Source organism: Salvelinus sp. IW2-2015, linkage group LG23 (genome assembly GCF_002910315.2).
Source record: "Salvelinus sp. IW2-2015 linkage group LG23, ASM291031v2, whole genome shotgun sequence".
Classification (NCBI taxonomy): domain Eukaryota; kingdom Metazoa; phylum Chordata; class Actinopteri; order Salmoniformes; family Salmonidae; genus Salvelinus; species Salvelinus sp. IW2-2015.
Genome location: NC_036863.1, coordinates 30,552,725 through 30,570,570, shown reverse-complemented (window position 1 = coordinate 30,570,570; position 17,846 = coordinate 30,552,725). Strand labels below are relative to the sequence as shown.

Below are 17,846 nucleotides of genomic sequence, written 5' to 3'. Positions count from 1 at the left end.
GATATCTCTGAGCTGCTTTCACAATTAGCTGTATTCTGACTGTGTTAAACTTTTTCAGCACAGCTATTAATTACTCCTGCTATGAACGTCACCAGTTCTCTTCTATACGTCTCCACCCACCTGCTCAGTGGTCCCCGGTCTATACCCTACTCTACCTTGCAACTGCATCTCCCTTTGCCTGGACCACCATCACTGCCTCAGCATGACACCCTTCTCTCCACTCYCACTTGTTGCACCTCCACTGCCTGTTTCACTGAGCACCCCCACAACTGCAGCACTTTGGTTGTACTCCGTCCCCACACTCATGCTTTCTCCTTACAGGCTGCTGCCACATGCCAAAAGCTCTGGCAGTTATATTTAAAAGGTGTCAGTACACAAACCCTCACATAACTCATATCCTATGGCACATGTCACTCATTCCACGGAGGGTCGAGTGTCTGCAATGTTTTCGCTCCACACGTGTACTTGATTGATGAATTAAGGTCACTAATTAGGCATGAACTCCCCTTACCTGGTTGTCTAGGTATTAATTGAAAGGAAAAAAACAAAAACCTGCAGACACAGCCTTCTGTGGAATGAGTTTGACACCCCTGTCCTATGGTTACTTTGTTTGGAAGTAACCTGTACTCAAAGTGTAACAGAAAAGGTAGATAAGGGAGTGAAGTGTGGTTAAGGAGAAGTTTATCTATAATTCCATGCAAAACAATTGTATCTTTTAGCAATGTTTATTATGAGTATTTCTGTAAATTGATGTGGCTCTCTGCAAAATCACCGGATGTTTTGGAGGCAAAACATTACTGAACATAACGCGCCAATGTAAACTAAGATTTTTGGATATAAATATGAACTTTATTGAACAAAACATACATGTATTGTGTAACATGAAGTCCTGAGTGTCATCTGATGAAGATCATCAAAGGTTAGTGATTCATTTKATCTCTTTCTGCTTTTTGTGACTCCTCTCTTTGGCTGGAAAAATGGCTGTGTTTTTTGTTTGGTGTGCTTTCGTCGTAAAGCCTTTTTGAAATCGGACACTGTGGCTGGATTTACAACAAGTGTATCTGTAAAATGGTGTAAAATACTTATATGTTTGAGGAATTGTAATGATTGGATTTCTGTTGTTTTGAATTTGGCGCCCTGCAATTTCACTGGCTGTTGTTGAGGTGGGGCGCTAACGTCCCGAATATCCCAGAGAGGTTAATCATGAAACATACACACCCCACCCTTCTTCTTCCCGGAGAGATGTTTATTCCTGTCAGCGTGATGAACTGAGAATCCAGATGGCTGGACCAACTCCGACAGGTATATCCCGAGTGAGCCATGTTCCCGTGAAACAGAGTATGTTACAATTCCTGATGTCTCTCTGGAAAGAAACCATTGCCCTCCCTGATCTCGCCAACTTTGTAATCCAGGGACTGAAAATTAGCGAGTAATATACTCGGAAGCGGTATTTGGTGTGAATGCGCCTTCTAAGTCTGACCTGAAGACCGCTCAGAATCCCTCTACTTCGCCGGAGTTGTTTTGGGTCGGCCTCTGGAATAAGTTCAATTGCCCTGAGTGGTGCGTACAAAGGATCCGCTTCGGGAAAGTCATATTCCTGGTCGTAATGCTGGTAGTCTCGGTGAGCTCTGATATCCAATAGTTCTTCCTGGCTGTATGTAATAACACATAACATTTTCTGGGCTAACAATGTAAGAAATAATACAGAAAAAAAACTAAATACTGCAAAGTTTCCTAAGAACTACAAGCGAGGCAGCCCTCTGTCGGTGCCATTTTCTTTCTTTTTTAAAGACCACATAGACCAGACAAATTCTAATCTGGACATTGAAGCCATTCCCACTGGTGATTTTCATTCTACCCCTCTATCCAGGGAATGATTTAGACCATGGACACAAGGTGGGTGCAATTAATTATCAAATAGAACAGAAAACCAGCAGTACTCTGGACCTCCAGGCTCAGATTTGAATACCCCTGATACAGGCTTGCCAGGGGAAAATATATAGACTGTTGTAAAAATGTACTCTACCCTAATATACACTACCATTCAAAAGTTTGGGGTCACTTAGAAATGTCCTTGTTTTTGAAAGAAAAGCACATTTTTGTCCATTAAAATAACATCAAATTGATCAGAAATATTTTTATGGAATATCTACATAGGTGTACAGAGGCCCATTATCAGCAACCATCACTCCTGTGTTCCAATGGCATGTTGTGTTAGCTAATCCAAGTTTATCATTTTAAAAGGCTAATTGATCATTAGAAAACTCTTTTGCAATTATGTTAGCACAGCTGAAAACTGTTGTGCTGATTAAGTTTGAGAGTTTGGTTGTTTGCTATTCGAAAACGCGCCTTCCAGATCCGACTTGATAACCTACAGCTGGAAACTTCACAACTCTTTAAAACATCAATGGAGCCACAACCAATGGTTTAGATCATTGGCTGCAACAATGCTGCCCTTAAAAAGGATGGCCATTTTGAAAACTGCAGTATATATTTTGGACACAGTAATTGCAATATTTCTGCAGTAAAAAGGTGTTATTTTGGACAGTACTTGCAGCATACTGCAGTTATACTAGTGTACTGTGGTTATACTGCATTCAACAAGTAGAAGTATCATTTTATTTTGTACATGCAGTGGATTACTTATGGTTTCAAACAAGTAAATAAGTACACAAGGGCATTAAAATAAGAATTTCTTTGAGCAAACAAGTTTCTAGAAAAGCCTCCTTCAATTTAGACTTTTACAGATGGAGAAAAATTGCATGTCAAAAAATGCAGGTACTAAGGTTCAAGGCCACCACACAGACAAGGTTTTCAAAATGTAGTTTCTTTATATTTCGTTCAAGGACCAAAGAGTGAATACATTTACAAACACAGATACATAAACAAGAACAGTCCATCCTGGTAGAAGACACACTTGCACTGCGTTGAGTCCATTTGGGGATTGGTCACTGCCGCACAGTTGCTGGACTCCATTGCACGCCACTCTAGCACAGGCCACTGAGGGGGAGAACAGAGCAAGGGTGAGGGGATAATTTTCACGGAGCATCTCAAAATCACTCACATGGGTTCGGAAAGTCGAAGCGGGGCTGGGCTCGAGCCGCGGCTGGGGGAGCAGTTGCTCCGCCGCCCTCCTCTCGCCACCGTTGGAAGTTTGTCGTGTGGCCCATCACAGGGGCTCTCATTGGCGGTCTCGCAAGGGGCTGCTTGTGGGGGTCCATTGGGGTGGTGTCCTGCGGCAGGCCGAAGGCGGACCGGCGAGGGGTTGGGTTTGGYGGTTGGCAGCGGCGACTCTGGACGCGTGCCGGGYCCTTCTCGCGGATCTCCCCAGCTACGGTGCTCGTYGGCCCCGTTTACGCGGGGTCTCCGGCGGGTTGCCTCGGCCGGCGCCTAGCAGCTGACTTAGAACTGGTGCGGACCAGGGGAATCCGACTGTTTAATTAAAACAAAGCATCGCGAAGGCCCAAGGTGGGTGTTGACGCGATGTGATTGCACCGTCCACGGGCTGAGCTGTATCACTGTATCATCTGCATACATTGGAACTTCAGACCCTGTACAGACAGAAGGAAGATCATTATTGTACGAGCTGAACAGTATTGACCTTTGGGGAATGCAAACCTTGTAGATATGAGTGGAAAAAAGTTAGTTTTGAATTTTACGCTGATGAGACAGCGCCAACTTTTGAAAGATTTTAGATTTGTTAAAAATCWGGATAGTTTTTACTACACATATCAACAGGTTGATATGATTCGATTGCTGATTAAAGGGGTTATGGGTTTGTTTATTGTATGTGTTTGAGTAGGAGTCTTTCTACGGGACGGATGGAAGTTACCTAAAGTATGTAAATTAAAGGAGACATGGGAGAACACGTCTACATTTTTATTAAATGCCTGGGATTAAATATCACTGATTCCTTATGCTGAGAAATGTACTACATTTGTGACAGAGGAAAAAATTATTACATTTAGATAGTAATGATACCAGGATAATTGTATCAGGATAATTGTATCTAAGGGTAGTGTATGTTGAATTAAGCATACAAATTAGATGTAGATTAAAATGTATGATTAATGATTTGAGGTACAGTGGAATTATCATTAGGTTTTGTTTATAGTTCACTTTTGAGTTTCTGAATTGGTGTAGTATAATGAAGGCTAACGAAGTGTTTTGTGTTTTTTCTGGGAAAATGGGGGTGTCATTGTCTCTCTTTGAAATGTTTCCTGGGACTATAATCTTGGGGAGAGTGAGTGAGATTGAGGCCGTAAACTACCAAATTGAAAAGGGCCTGGAAGTTTGTGTGTTTTTACTTTAAGGTTTGCAAATACACACAACACATTTGACTATTTGTTGGTGTTTTTAAAATACTATGTTTGATTTGTTTTAAAATTTCCTTTGGGTTTGGTGAGTTTTCCATTTGTGTTAGGGCCAAGGTTTCTTAAAGGGGCACGCACGCACATGGACTTTTTCTGAGTTTTTATTTTCTGAGTTTTAATTAAACACGAGAATTATTTTGATAAAGGAATGTTCTGGGAACCTGGGATACAACATGTAGGAAATGTTTGACTATTTTTGTAATTTGTCTAATATAGTAAGAAACACTTCTTTGAAGGGTTTTGTATGACCTATGACCTTTATCATGACTTTCCGTTGTGGCTTGATCACCCTCATTGGAAAGCCATTTGGATAATGAATTTAAGGTCATTTGTAATACTGATTTCAAGGTAATTTGTGTAATTGATAAATAAGATGGAGTTTATAGTTCTTAGCCATATTAACTAAGGGTAGGCTGCTTTAAGTCTATTTACCTATGACCATATGGGTAAAATATTTTTTCTTTGTGGAGGTTTTCCAAGTAGTGATTTTAAATGTTGTTTTATCTTTTGACCAGTAGTAGTGTTGTTTCATACATTCCTCTCATACTGAGAGTTATGTGTTAAAAATGGGGGARGATTCAGTTCTTTGAGGTTTTGGATTGAAGTTTACACACCTTGAGTGATATGTAAAGGAGTGTATTGTATTGTTGTGTTGTTTGTTCTATTCCCGATGGGTTATAGGTCTAACTTCCTGATCCTTTGGCTCTACGATGGAGTTGACAGTGTGATGGGGAGTATAAGCCCATTTGAAAGAATAGTTTCAATAGAATATGTTGTTATTCTCTTTGAAATATGTTTAGACATTTGTATTAAGAATAATTGGTAAAAGTAATAATTTATCATGTAGTTAATGAACTGAACTAAACTGTTGTTCTGATCTGTTCTTTCGAGGTTATCATGAAAAGTGACATCAGACGGTATCTTAATGCATGGAAGAGATAATTGGACCGAACAGTGTGTGTACCTCAAAACCCCCTCTAACTGGCTGAAGAAGTGTGACAAAGGCGTTGAATAAGGCCCTGTCCGAACCACTTCTACCGAGAGAAAGGAACCAAGCCAGAAATCGGTGTACAGTATCCGATCTAAGCTATCAACTGCTTTTCTCTCATGTTTCTCTCAGAAGTGTGAGAGGAGTCCACGTGGAGTGAGCATGGCGAGAGATCTGTTCTAAACGTTTCTTATGTTGCTGGTATATTGGTTGACGAATGGACAAGACATAATGGGTGGTAAAGGTGAGACATTGAAATTTGGACATTATCATGGGCCATCCACTTTGAACTGTAAAGCTATCTGAAGAAGAACGAAAAGGACGCCAGAAAAAACAGTGCCTGAAGGATGGGGTTGGTCAACTGTGCCAATTTTTTTTTTGACTTTTGTGGTATCAGGTTGATTGTAGAGGTCTACACCATGTGAAGTTATAGTAATTTAGATTAAGAATGCATTGAGATACTGATCTGTAGTATAATCGTGATAAAGTTAATAGTAGACTTAAGGGATAATTATACTGGATGTTATTATATATGTACATTCTGCCAATKWCAATGTGTGTTAAATTGAGTTTTTTACTTTGAGTGATAAGACCAATTTGAATCACTGAGCAATGTCATTCGAAATTTTGGTTGGATAATTAGTTGGGTTTTTAATTATGATTTGGAATATGAATGATTTCCCTGACSTATTCTCTATTCCTGACTACATCTCTGATGGTGAGGACTCCAATTCTGAGCATGAGGACTTAGAGGGATGACTGTCCTATATGTTGTGATGAGGCCTGTGTTTAGACACTGGTTCTCCTGTAACTTAGGGAGCATTTCTATGTTCTGTTTTTTATTTTCCTCAACAATCTATTATTCTGTGTGATTAAACATATGCAAGTCTGTCTTGTGGTATAAAGGTTGTAAACTCAGTTTCTGAAGGGAGAAAGCTTACATGGAAAAAAGGTACTCGACATTGAAGGGATTTGATTCCCTATTATCTTTAAATTTTGATTATGTATTTTTCATAATTCATATACTCTGAAACTACTGTTAGTAAAGTGTAACGTTACTGTTCTGATTCTCCAGAAGGGACAGAGTCCCTTGAGAGGGGAATGTGGCGGATGAATCAGAATTAGTTGGGTAACATAGATAAGCATATTATGTAAATAAAACATCTTATTTATGTGAGATACTTGTCATTAGAATGTATCCTTTTGGACTATAGTGTTGGCAGTTGCATTTTCCTCTAAGCTGGGGCTCAGTCATTTGGGGCCCAGAGAGGGGAGAGGTCAGGCTTGTCTTTTACATGTCTCTGGTGCTATGCAGAATATCAGAAAGGGAAGAGGACAGGATGGAACATTGTCTTCATATGTGAATGTATCTGTTAAACCATGTGAAGGGATGGCGTGATTAAGGGGGAACCAATTACTTGTCTCTACAATGTCTGTGCCCAAGTCCCTCCCCTCAGTGAGCTTGTCCAGGAGTGAAGTCAAGAGGGGGTTTACTTGAGATGGAAGTATCTAGAGTTGACAATTGAGTTATGCCTTGGATGAGGTAATGTTTTTGTACTATGAAGTACCAGGAACGAGATTAGAACCTCGTCTTAGAGACCAAACTGAACGATAATTTATAGCGAATGCTATCTGGCTATGGGATACTCCTCTCTCAAGTAAAAGTCTTTCTTTGTGAACTGTTCCTAAGATCTGTGGTTCGTCATGTAAGTTGAGAGGTGTGTATCTTGGCTATAAAAGATCTTTGCATTCTTCTGTAGGGACTATCAGAATTCATTATTGACACTGAATTGATCTGAGAGTCAAAGGGCTATTGTAAAGCTCATATTATTAAAGATGAAGTTTAAGTATAACTCTGACTGGTGTGTGGTTTGTAACTCTCCTCATTTGGTAATACAGGAAATTGTCACGACACCCTCCACCTCCAAATCGATCCCGCTCCAGAGTACAGGCCTCGGTGTAACGCTCATTCCTTTGACGATAAACGCAAATCCGACCATCACTCCTGGTGAGACAAAACCGCAACTCATCAGTGAAGAGCACTTTTTGCCAGTCCTGTCTGGTTCAGCGACGGTGGGTTTATGCCCATAGGCGACATTGTTACCGGTGATGTTTGGTGAGGACCTGCCTTACAACAGGCCTACAAGCCCTCAGTCCAGCCTCTCTTAGCCTATTGCGGACAGTCTGAGTACTGATGGAGGGATTGTGTGTTCCTGGTGTAACTCAGGCAGTTCAAATCAAATTTATTTATATAGCCCTTCGTACATCAGCTGATATCTCAAAGTGCTGTACAGAAACCCAACCTAAAACCCCAAACAGCAAGCAATGCAGGTGTAGAAGCACGGTGTTTAGACACTGTTGTTGCCATCCTGTACCTGTCCCGCAGGTGTGATGTTCGGATGTACCGAACCTGTGCAGGTGTTGTTACACGTGGTCTGCCAATGCGAGGTCGATCAGCTGTCCGTCCTGTCTCACTTTAGCGCCGTCTTAGGCATCTCACAGTACGGACATTGCAATTTATTGCCCTTGCCACATCTGCAGTCCTCATGCCTCCTTGCAGCATGCCTAAGGCACATTCAAGCAGATGAGCAGGGACCCTGGGCATCTTTCTTTTGGTGTTTTTCAGAGTCAGTAGAAAGGCCTCTTTAGTGTCCTCAGTTTTCATAACTGTGACCTTAATTGCCTACCGTCTGTAAGCTGTTAGTGTCTTAACAACCATTCCACAGGTGCATGTTCATTAATTGTTTATGGTTCATTGAACAAGCACGGGAAACAGTGTTTAAACCCTTTACAATGATCTGTGAAGTTATTTGGATTTTTACGAATTATCTTTGAAAGACAGGGTCCTGAAAAAAAGACTTTGTTTTTTTTCGTGAGTTTACATCAACTGGCCTCTCAAAGACAACTTTCCAACAGACTCAAACTTTTCCCAGTCTGCTTTATGAAAGCCCCATCTTCTGAATGGTACTCTACCTGGAATAGTAACATCACAGTTCATGGTACACCAAATCAGGAAATGATCACTTCCAACAGTAGAATCATCCATTCCATTCACACATAGATGCAATAGAGTTAGAAGCCAGTGTGAGGCCCAGGCAGGATGTAACCACTCCAACAACTACTGTACCACATCCATCGTTAAGACATACCAATGCTCGTTTCCATCATACCTTCCACAATAGTACCATTAGCAGCTGTGCATTAAAGTTGCCTCACAATCTCTAGAGCCCAATTCTCGTGATATTTCAGACGTCACTACAGTTAGTTGACGACAAGGGTTGTAAAAATGTTGCAACTTAATATTACTACCTGGACTGTAGATTTCCACCACACATTCATATTCAGATGGGACAGGTATATTACGATATACAAGACCTTCCCTTATGAACATAGAGCAACTGGACAGGGTGGTGGTTGTGCTATCAGATCTGATCTAACAATAACCAGGAATAATAAAATCAAGATGTGGTCTAAGCCATGTTCCTTGAACACATCAGGGTTGATCTCTAAATCTATTACACATTTCTTAAACTCCTGACCATTAGCAATAAGGCTTCTGGCATTCCATTGAAGGATGACAAAAACCATAACTTCGCCTATCAAACTTAGACATTCCATCATTAGGACTCAACATATCACCAATCATTGTGACAATAACATTTGTTACTCTTAACTATTTTGCTGCTTCAACTTCGCAGTTCTTTCCATCAATGCAGTAAAGTTGATAACCTTTCAAATGAAGGCTATAAAGTCAATCTGATTAACTATCAACGGGTCCTTTGACAACACATTTGTGAGAAAAAGGATTTCTGAACAGGTCTCCTATCCGTGTCAGGACTAACATACGCAACATTCGACAGGAGGTCCACTTATTCCAGGACTGACCCTATTACCTCCAGCATTCTTCTTAATAGTTCCACCAATCTGCCTTGCAGTCTCTGCATAAGATGAATTAGTGATGATTTTTCCTTTTCAGCACAGACATCCAGGTCTTTGACTTATCCCCACCAATATCATCAGAACAATTATCCATGTCGACCATAGTCCAGCAAATCTGTTGCTAAACCGCCTGCCACAATATCGAACGATAGATTCTGTTTCGCTTATCCACCGACCTGTTTCTGGTCAACCAGCAATGTTAGTTTCCGTAACTAATCTTGTCGCACAACGAAGGGTTTGACTGCGGCCTGAAATTCCCATCCGAAGGTCCGTTTGATCACGTAGTTTCGCAAAATGCAAAATCCCACTTGTTTCGCCGTCGTTCCGGTGCCTTCTATTGCAAGCCATTTTCAAAACCAATGGTGTGTACAAATCCTGGATGGCTGACAGGGGGCACTGTATTTAGGTCAAGGCACAGCCATGTTGGTACTCCTCAATTGTAAGAAAGACGTTGAAAGCTATAGAAATGCATTTATTAATTTCTACATTTGTTTGACACGTTTATTCTATTTGACACTAATGCATACTTGTAAAATATATACACAAGCAAAAATMATTTTTTTGCGAGTACTAATGTTACTGCCACCACAACAAAAAAATACATGCAATTTTGTCCTTGAAACATCTCATTGAAATAATGTGGAATTCCATTCATTCCTATGGAGGACTGCTGCAATAGGGAGTGCCAATATGGCGGACCGGTGGCTTCAAAGCCTCTGAATAGGGTTGAACAACCTGCTAAATCTTTGCTGTCAAGGACGGAGGGCTTTGCCAAATGTGAAGAAAGTGGGTGGGGGGGGCAGTGGTGTGAAGTACTTAAGTGGTACTAGAAAGTTTGTTGGGTCATCTGTACTTTACTATTTGAGACAACTTTTCCTTCACTACATTCCTTAAGAAAATAATGTACTTTTTACTCCATACATTTTCCTTGACACCCAAAAGTACATTATATTTTGAATGCTTAGCAGGACAGGAAAAGGGTCCAATTCACACTATTATCAAGAGAAAATCCCTGGTCATCGCTACTGCCTCTGATCTGGAAGACTCACTAAACACATAGTTCATTTGTAAATGTCTGAGTGTTGGAGTGTGCCCCTGGCTTTCCGTAAATATATATATTTTTTTTAAATGGTACCGTCTGGTTTGYTTAATAAGGAATTTGAAACGATTTGTACTTTTACTAAAGTATATTTAAAACCAAATACTTTCACTCAAGTAGTATTTTACTGGGTGACTCACTTTTACTTGGGGGACAATGAGCAAAAACACACCCATTCAAATATAAACAATGCATAACAAAGTAGCCATGTGCTATGTTGTCCTAATCTTTAAATGAATTATAAAAAGAAAAAGTGCAGAGACCATAAAACCGGTGTTCTGTGTTCTCCATTTAGTCTTGGTCAGTACCCGTGCTGCAGCATTCTGTATGTTTGCAGTTGACCAATGGCTTTCTTGGGTAGACCAGACAGGAGAGTATTACAGTAGTCAAGCCTACTTGCAATAAAAGCATGGATGAGTCTCTCTGTAACTGCCTGACAGAGAAATGGCCGCACATGTTCCTCAGATGGTGAAAAGCTGTCACATGCCTAATGTGCGATTTGAGTTCAGAATCTAAAATAACACCTAGGTTTTCTTAACTTCATTGACCGTGAATTAAAACGTGCAGTCAGACTATCACTCCGTGCTTTGGCTCCAGTACCTCGGTCTTGTCTAGATTTAGCTGGAGGAAGTTGAGCCATCCAAGTATTTAAAAATCACTAATACAGTCCCAATCATTTATCCGTGGAGCTAAAATCCTCCGGTGACACAGAAATGTAAAGTTGTGTCTGCGTAGCCGTGAAAAATCAATGCTGTGCTTTCTGATAACATATATAAAGTGAACAGTGCCRGACCAAAAATCGAACCTTTTGCAATGCCATGTGATATGTATACTGAACAAATATACAGTTGAAGTCAGAAGTTTACATACACCTTAGCCAAATACATTTAAACTCAGTTTCACAATTCCTGACATTTAATACTAGTAAAAATTCCCTGTCTTAGGTCAGTTAGGATCACCACTTTATTTTAAGAATATGAAATGTCAGAATAATAGTAGAGAATGAATTATTTCAGCTTTTATTTCTTTCATAACATTCCCAGTGGGTCAGAAGTTTACATACACTTAATTAGTATTTGGTAGCATTGCCTTGAAATTGTTTAACTTGGGTCAAACGTTTCAGGTAGCCTTCCACAAGCTTCCCACCATAAGTTGGGTGAATTATGGCCCATTCCTCCTGACAGAGCTGGGGTAACCGAGTCAGGTTTGTAGGCCTCCTTGCTCGCACACACTTTTTCAGTTCTGCCCACATATTTTCTATAGGATTGAGGTCAGGGCATTGTGATGGCCACTCCAATACCTTGACTTTGTTGTCCTTAAGCCATTTTGCCACAAATTTGGAAGTATGCTTGGAGTCATTGTCCATTTGGAAGACCCATTTGCGACCAAGCTTTAACTTCCTGACTCATGTCTTGAGATGTTGCTTTAATATATCCACATCATTTTCTCTGAACAGTTGATGTGTCTGTTACTTGAACTCTGAAGCATTTATTTCGGCTGCAATTTCTGAGGCTGTTAACTAATGAACTTATTCTCTGCAGCAGAGGTAACTCTGGGTCTTCCTTTCCTGTGGTGGCCCTCATGAGAGCCAGTTTCATCATAGCGCTTGATGGTTTTTGTGACTGCACTTGAAGAAACTTTCAAAGTTCTTTAAATTTTCCGGATTGACTGACCTTCATGTCTTAAAGTAATGATGAACTGTCATTTCTCTTTGCTTATTTGCGCTGTTCTTGCCATAATATGGACTTGGTCTTTTACCAAATAGGGCTATCTTCTGTATACTACCCCTACCTTGTAACAACACAACTGATTGGCTCAAACGCATTAAGGAGGAAAGAAATTGCACAAATTAAACAAGGCACACCTGTTCATTTTAAAGCATTCCACATAACTACCTCCTGAAGCTGGTTGAGAGAATGCCAATAGTGGGCAAAGCTGTGATCAAGKCAAAGGGTGGCTACTTTGAACAATTTCAAATATATTTTGATTTGTTTAACACTTGGTTACTACATGAGTCCATATGTGTTATTTCATAGTTTTGATGTCTTCACTATTATTCTACAATGTAGAAAAAAAGAAAAATTCAAGAAAATCCCTTGAATGAGTAGGTGTTCAAACTTTTGACTGGTACTGTATTAGCTAAGACATGACTGATACATGTTGAAAAAATCTTTCACATGCACTGGAACCTAAAATGAACTACTGTAGCATGCTAACGTTAATGTACTGAAGCCTGCAAGATGTGCACACGATTTCACAACTTCAGACGTCTACCATACAACAAAGCACGAATTTAAGTAGAATTTTTTTGTTGCTACGATTGTAAATGTATTGAAAATGCAGCCAAGTGCTGGGTGATTCTCCCGATGCCGAAACCAATGCTACGTGCATTATAAGTAGATGACAAATCGCACTGTATATTAACATTTACAGTTCTCTTTTCCATTCTTACAACTTCACATGGCAATAACATTCATCGTTTTCATGCAATATTATAAAAAAAATACTTAAAGCTCTGTGTGATGTAAACAATTGATGCTGTGTCAAGGCCGCAGTATGTGTGTTGAAAATTTGAGTTGGGGCGGGGCTCATGCCAAAGGACGAATATGATTGGACAACACGTCAAACTGGCGATGATGGTTGGATTAATTTAGCTGAGCCTTTCTCGCATTTCCATTGGTGGCTTTTTGCTAGTTGAGACTGTCAGCCAATCCAATGTCTAGCCAGTGTCAGTAATTTCATGAGACAGAAATCTAAAATCGGTYACAAATATATTTAGCAGATGTTATTGCGGGTGTAGCGAAATGCTTGTGTTCCTAGCTCCAACAATGCAGTAATATCTAACAATTCACAACAATACACACAAACCTAAAGTAAAAGAATTGAGTTAAGAAATATATAAATATTAGAATGAGCAATGTGCTCCAAAAGGAGTCGGGATCTCGGAGACCAGAACACTCAGACGACAGAGGAATGGGGTCGACTCCAGGCGAAGGCATATTAATTAGAAAATCGTTGTGAAACCGCAAATTTTTTTTACAATTAGTTGAGTAAAGTTTTAGCTTCTGTCTTAAGCATCCTAAATAATGCCATAGATTCAATTTCTCAAAAAGAGAATCACAGAATTAAGGGAAGCATGGTGGAAGGGGCAAACCTGCAATGGTAAGTGATTGTTGTCTACGAAGACTGGAGACAAACCGCTGAGCCATGGCGATTTTAAATAGTGGCAAAAACACACAAATAAAACTCAAATGCTGCTTTTCATTGCTGACCAGCAGATGTCACTAATATGCATTGTTAAAAGCTTTAATAATATAAAATTTTAGGCACAATTTGGTCCCAAAGGCTTCAGAAAACCTCAGTTTCCCATCACTAGCGTGCATTGCATGAGCAGTCATCTGAGCACTGTAGCGCCATCGATTCTGCGCCCCTCCACCCTCTTGGACCAGGAAGTAACAACTGCAGGAGTAGTGGCTACGGCAGCAATCTGTCCATTTGCGCTGTTCGCGAGCGGGAGGCCCGCTTCACACGTTTTTTTGCGGCGGTTCGCGGCCTTTGCGTCTGGTACCAGATATAGTAAAGCTTAACTTTTCCTATTCATTGTCTGTTAAATATTACGCCCATAGTGATGACTTATGGCCACAGGTTTGTTTTGTGGCGCTGTTCCACATCCCATAGGCCACTATAATGTTAGCTACCTCACAGAGCGAACAACCATCAGAGTCACTGTAGACACGGACCGACCTGGCATTTCTCTATCTGAAAATTACTTCTTACAACGACTGCAATTATTCTCTGATTTATGTCCAAGATAGCTATCTTCAGCTGCCTCTAGATCCAGTTCACTTTTAATAGATAGTCTCAAATTGTTTGCCATGCTGTCACTAAATACATATATTGAGCAAAAAAGACTCGATGAAATTGATTGTTTTCTTTGTAGCTTGCTTATATACACACACTACAGTAGGCTAGTACAGGGGCTAGCTACAGTACACCTTTACTGAATGACAACAATGTAGCCTGAACACTTCGGTCTAGCTAGCTGGCCTTAGACATTCATAAATTAACATATGGAGAGATAACAAATTCATGCAGCTGTGGTCGTGCCACTTGTTTAGCCATTTACCTGCTTTAAAAAAATATATAATAAACATTTTAAAAGAGTGAAAATACTCAAGCCTTCAGCCATACCAGCAGGTCTCCCATGAAAAAGTGATGTTGACTTCAGTGGGATACCCAGGTAATTAAAGCTAAAATGTTCTGTTCACTCAATAAATAGAAGTGTGTGTGGTTCAGTGGCAGATTTTCCTAAAGAAAATAGACCAAGATAGTATCAGCAGTTCTCAATCAGATGACACACCTGGTCTCATTCATTTATAGATGTTACTTATATTGAGAATGATTTCCATATCTGATATTGTTCATGGTCTAACTGTGCTATTTTTAAAAACACACAGTAAACAAAAAGCTGCCACCATTGTGGGTGCCATATAATTTGTGTGCATGTCTTTAAGTTATGCACATTTCATGTTGATATTCCATTACCCTAAGTCCTCCATTCCCGAACATGAAGCTGCCTGACCCTAGCCGGAAGTACCAGAGAAGTGTTAGCTTAAGGTATGAATTCATATTGAGTAAAATTAAGTTCACTCAAGTTCTTATTTAGTGACTGACACGAATTGGAGCATGAACAGGCTTAGTCTACACTCCCGTGGAACAACGGCCATGTAATCCATTTGTCAACAACGGTTGTGCCAATTAATGCATATCACAACTGTCAAGAGGTGTGTACACACTAAGCCTTAGAGGTTTCGTAACTTCACATGATTAGGCCTATGTAAATACAGATCTGAATGTTTGATATCCTTTCTACTGTAAACTGTTGATTGTAGTTGATGCCAAAGCTAATCATTTAATATTCTACTACAAGGACTCTGTCAGCTTTTAGATGTGTGCATTATTAGATACTACAGCACTGTTGGAGCTAGGAACACAAGCCTTTCACTACACCCGCAATAACATCTGTTAAGTATGTGTATGTGACCAATAAAATGTCATGAGACTGAAAAGTAGAGATGGATGATGGAGAAGGGGGAGTGACTACAGACAGAAACAAGTGCTGAAAATCTATTTCCATTGATAGAAGTGGTTTGGACTCATTTGATGTATATTTATTGCACAGGTACTGTGCATCCATTATTGTTCATTACTATTGTGTTAATGTGGTGAATGTCTTGTATTAAACCAACTTCGATAGTAAGTTCGTTGTACAAAGGATTGTGCTCCAACAATCATAAATATGGCTTTGGTTTCATTAAAGTAAACCTCAACGTAAAGCAATCTGTTTAATATATTGTCTTTATATGCATTACAATGGAAAATGAAATGTCCTCCAGATGCAAGACGTCCTCCAGCAATGGCTGAAATTTTACTTTTGAAAAGCGATATCCCAACTACAAGCACAGTACACACACTGAAGGGTAAAAAAAACACACTAACAAGTGGTTTTTAGACAACTTTTTAGCCATTCAAGACATTGGTCTGATGGGAATGGGATGTCATCATGCTTGAGGAACAATACAGAACAAGAAGAGGAAAGCCCCCACTTGTGCAATGCTATGACTTAACTGGACCACCTATTGAGATGTGCCTCTAGTTAGGTAAACCAGGTGTTACATTAGGTGAAAGGAGACAAGTACCATTAAGAAAATAAAAAGCAGTGTATTTACATACTGTTTCCACTAAACAGACCTAAAACATCAAGGTTTGTTGCATGAAGAAATTAATAAATAGGTGTTGATGATTTAGAATGTAACTGCCGAGGTAGAATATTTAAAGTCGAACATTCATTTTTTAAACATTTCACAGGATATGCCTTGCTCTAAAGAAGCACTCAGTTAATGATTGGGTCACAGTGGGTTCTCTCCTCTCCTGTAAAACTGTTTGGTCTGAGGGAATAATTATAATAAAGACAAATTCCATAAACTGATTTTTTTTTAAATGATGCTACGGCTGTACATGACTGACCCCATCAACCCCTACCTACATGCACATATCTACCTAGCACCTCTGCACATAACCGTGTGTATATAGCCAGGTTTTTACTCATTGTGTATTTATTCCGTGTTATTTTTTCTATAGTTTCTCTGCATTGTTGGGAAGGGCCTGTAAATAAGCAGTTCACTGGTAGTACACCCGTTGTTTACAAAGCATGTGACAAATACAATTTGATCTGTATAATACAATTCTCCTCATGGTACAAAATGTAACTTCTAGACTTAGGGTTTTTACTACTGTTGGTTATGGTCATTGTGTAACACAATTAGAGGAATCATTTGGAACAGCATTGTGTACACCTTTCTCCATGTAAAAACGTATGCAAACATCTTGCAGATTCACACCTATACAAACCTTTGTTGCAGTTTTAGAAGATGCTGCTTCAAACACTCGATCAGACGACCTCAATCTCAAACATTTTTTTCAATACGATCACTTGTCGTAGTACTAGTGGCATCACTCAAATTACCATCTACACTAATTTAAGGAGAAATGTCAGAGGTTCATTATCGCCAGACTCGCCAGAGCCAAAACATTCGCATGGAATTTACGACACCCTTTGTGATAAGCCATATCTAAATTGCAGTAGTCCAACAATCAAACAAACTTCCATTTGCATTTATAGGTGACAAAATAATTGTCTTACCTCTTCATCGATTGTCTTCTTCTCCACAGGGATTGAAATTAGTTGTGCTCTGTGTTAATTACCATAGGCTACTGTTTGAATTGGATATGGAGGGCGACCGGTCAAGGATCGATTTCAGACAAGGTGATAAATTGTAATGACAGCGACCGTTGTAATTATGAGTAAAGATACGTCTGGTACATTATCTGAGGTATACGGTCTGCGTTCCTTCGGCTCATAGAGAACTCAAAAAATGCACAGTATAAGAATGCTAGACATTTTATACCACCCACGGAAAGTAGGTTGAGTCTGGAAGTTCTGGTCCTTGTTGGTTCGGACAGGTTGTTTGTCTTCTCAGCTTGTCCTGATGAGCTGGGCGTCACTCCTTCTGAGTCTTATAGCCAAAAAGTTCTTTGTTTATCAAATGTTCAGCTAAGAGGAGATTTTTGTGGTGTGCGTTAGTCAGCCTGCTGTCCTTGAGTATGTGTGTGTGTTCTATTATTTCGTGAAATTGCAGGTCGCAATTGTAAATGAGACGTGTTTTCAATTGCCTACCTGGTTAATAAAGGTTAAATAAAAAAAAAAAAATAAAAAAAATGCGGACCCAAGCACGTCTTTTGATCAAGGCTTTCCTTATAGTGTTTATGAAGGGTCTGTCCAGCCATCTGTCTTGGGTGTTAGAAAGCCCTGCTTCAGAAACGAAGTTAGTTATAACAATGTATATAGCAATATGCTTGTGTTATTTTCAAATGGTATTTATTACAC

At 39.8% G+C, this 17,846-nt stretch overlaps 1 long non-coding RNA gene across 1 annotated transcript; it reads right to left on the bottom strand.

Moving 5' to 3' along the window:
• Window positions 1–3,276: 3,276 nt before the first annotated feature.
• On the bottom strand, window positions 3,277–17,174 carry LOC139022899 (uncharacterized). Its single transcript, XR_011473973.1, has 2 exons — window positions 17,103–17,174; window positions 3,277–3,551 (listed from the first exon to the last, which is right to left on the bottom strand). It is a non-coding gene; the product is annotated as an uncharacterized lncRNA (long non-coding RNA).
• Between the last annotated feature and the right edge of the window lie 672 nt (window positions 17,175–17,846).